At 43.2% G+C, this 3,094-nt stretch overlaps 1 protein-coding gene across 2 annotated transcripts in view; it reads left to right on the top strand.

The window, feature by feature from the left end:
* Actr2 (ARP2 actin related protein 2 homolog) overlaps nt 1-3,094 on the top strand; it is a 48,593-nt gene that overhangs the window by 327 nt on the left and 45,172 nt on the right. The gene's annotated exons all lie outside the window — the stretch shown is intronic.

The raw sequence follows: 3,094 nt of genomic DNA, 5'->3' as shown, positions 1-3,094 counted from the left end.
GGGGGCGCGGGCCGGCCCTGAGCCGGTGGCCGGGGGCAAGGTTGCCCTTAGTGCAGCCCAAGGTAGCGAGGCCGTTCCCCACACGCCCCCGAGCATCCGCCTGCGCCCCGCGTCCCGAGAGCTGTGATCCTGTGTGGGTCTGGGTGGCGGTGGGCCCGGTTCCTGGGTGCCGAGGAGGTCTCCATTTCCGAGCCTCGTCTATGTTTCATACAAGACCCAGCGGCCTTCCTCTTCCTGTGTAGCTGAAGATGCCGAATGCGAGACAGGAAACGGGTTCCCGCAGAAAAAAAAGGGGAAGTGCTGTCAGGCCCTGGGCCGCGCGGCCCTAGCCCTCGGCTTCCCGTCTGCCCCCGGAGAGTGTGTGGGCTGCTCCTCCCGCCCGTGGTTTTGGGGGACGGTCGGCAGCTCCTTCTTCACCCTTTTCTCTGCATGCAACCTCTCCTAGATCGTCGACTCTGTGGGAAGACTTAGGAGACCTAGGACCTCCCCAGTTAATATAGTGGGAAGTGGATCAGTCCCTTCCTTCCTGTATTTTTTTCTCTTTAAGTGCAGGATACAGACTTAAAGACTCTAGAATTGTCAAAATCAGACTAGATCACTGATTTGAAAACTATTTGCAAGTGATTTCCTTCTATCCCCATTAAAAAGCCTCAAAGCCCCAATTTTGAAGATGAAAATGTTTCTTTTGAATGATTCTTTAGTGATTTCTAACTGTTTTAGTATTGCAACATTTTGTGACAGTTCTCCTTTGCCACAAATGTGACATATGAATTAAAATAGATTTTCTTGAGTTATCACTTTGGAAGCTAGGTTGTTGGGGGGGGGAGGACCTGGTATTCACTGCCATTCTTTGACAATTATTGTACCAGCTTCCTTTAAGCTAAGTTAAAATTGGATTAGAATAGGATAAGTATCCTGATACAGAGGGACACCACCGCTGTGGTGATAGCTAAGATTTAGTAGCGGAAAAGTTTTTAAACAAACTCATTTATGTGTGTTCATTACAGATATTTATGTTTACAGACTTCATGTAGGGATACATAAAATGATCTCATTCTTTGAGATAAAGGATAAAGCAGTGAGGAAAGCTAGATAGTATTCCACCTAGCTTCCAATAAAGCTTCTAAATTATCAGGAGAAAAAAAATTTTTAAACAGAGCATGTGTTGTTGCACTATATTTACACTAAACTATAAACATTGAGACTTTCCTAAGAGTCTTATAAAAGTGTTTGTTAAAAAAAAAAATACTACTTTAGAACCAAAGAGATGGCTCAGCAGTTAAGAGCACTTGTTCTTGCAGAAGACCCAAGTTTGACTCCCAGCATCTGCATGGCAGCTTACAGCCATCTGTAACTCCAGTTCCAGAGCATCTGATGCTTTGGCTTCTGTGGGTACAAGGCACACATGTGGTACACATACAAATAAGACACCTAAAATAGAACTAAGTCTTTAAAATGTTGTTAAAAAAAAGACTGCAGGGGTGGCATAGTCTTTTAGGCCAGCACTTGGGAGGCAGAGACAGGCAGATCCCCGTTTCTACATAGTCAGACTCCTGTCTCGTCGTCATCTTCTTTTTTTTTCCTTAAATCCAATTCTTAGGACACAAAGATCAGTTACTATAGCATAAATGAAAGGAATTAATTCAAACAAAAGGTTTTGTTTTGATATTACTCTTGTAGTTTTATATAAACTATCCATATTTTTTGTAGACATTGATGGCTGTGATTGAAATAGCTGTAGTAATCTTATATACTCATATATAGTCCTGGCTTAAATCATGTCACTGTTAGGAAAGTTGTGGTGTTTCTAAAAAATATTTGATGACTAAGAGCTGCTTAGAGTCTATGTTTTGTTTCCTCTGAAGTCATCTTGGTGCTGTGTATGTAGCAGTGGACAACAAAATACCTTGTCTCAATCAAGGTGAAAGATGAGGACCAACGCCCATGTCCTCTAATGTCCAATAGCACTCATTCACCTGCACTCTTACACATGAACCCTTATATACACTCATGGACCGGAGACCGAGATGTTAGTTCATAAGGTAGAGTGCTTGCCTGATGTTGGAGAAACCAGGGGTCCTTCTCCAGTACTTCACTAACCAAACGTGGCATGTACCCATAATCCCTGCACATGGGAGATGGTTGCAGAAGAATCAGTGGTGGCTTCATTCATCTTTTGTATACTTTAGATTTTAAAGTGTGGACTAGTTAAGAGGTTGATTTTTTTTTTTTTTTTTTTTTTTTTATGATGCTGGGATTGAACCCAAGGATTTAGACACAGGAGGTAAATGCTCTCTCTGAGGTGTATCCCCCAACCCTGAGAAGTTAAATTAAAAAAAAATTAAGATTTGTTATATTTTTGTGTGTATAGGTGTTTTGATTACCTGTGGGTATGTGCACATATGTGAGCCTGGTACCTGAGGGGATTGAATCCTCTAGTACGGGATGATTGAGGCACTGTGTGCATACTGGGAATCAAACCTAGATCCTTTGCAAGATCAAGTGCTCTTAACCACATCGCTCCAGCCCTGAGAGATGTTAGAATTTTCAGCTCTCTCGCAGGCCCATAATTGTATTCTGGAAGCATAGGTGTGTTCTTTTGATCACATGCTAGATGCTAGACCTGCTCTATTTTCCCGTTACCCACAACGAGACTCTTGTTTCAGTAGCCCAGAGAAAGGAACTTCTTTCTAGAATAGGGCTTCTAAAAGTAGCCATTTAGGCAAAAAGTCAGGATACCTCTTTAGCTGTGAATTTTGATTCCTTTCAAATTGAGTCCAAGTTCCTGGTGTTAATATATATTACCAGACTTCAATATAAACTCACCAACAGTTACTGCATTCACCAAGAAAATGCATATCTCCAGCCCTGCGGTGGTGGTGCACACCTTTAATCCCAGCACTCGGGAGGCAGAGGTAGGTGAATCTCTGTGAGTTCGACGCCAGCCTGGTCTACAAGAGCTAGTTCCAGGACAACCTCTAAAAGCTACAGAGAAACGCTGTCTCAAAAAACCAAAAAAAAGCCGGGCGATGGTGGCGCACGCCTTTAATCCCAGCACTCGGGAGGCAGAGGCAGGCGGATCTCTGTGAGTTCG

The sequence above is a fragment of the Microtus ochrogaster genome, unplaced genomic scaffold, assembly GCF_000317375.1.
Source record: "Microtus ochrogaster isolate Prairie Vole_2 unplaced genomic scaffold, MicOch1.0 UNK9, whole genome shotgun sequence".
Classification (NCBI taxonomy): domain Eukaryota; kingdom Metazoa; phylum Chordata; class Mammalia; order Rodentia; family Cricetidae; genus Microtus; species Microtus ochrogaster.
This window is presented reverse-complemented; position numbering and strand designations above follow the sequence as displayed.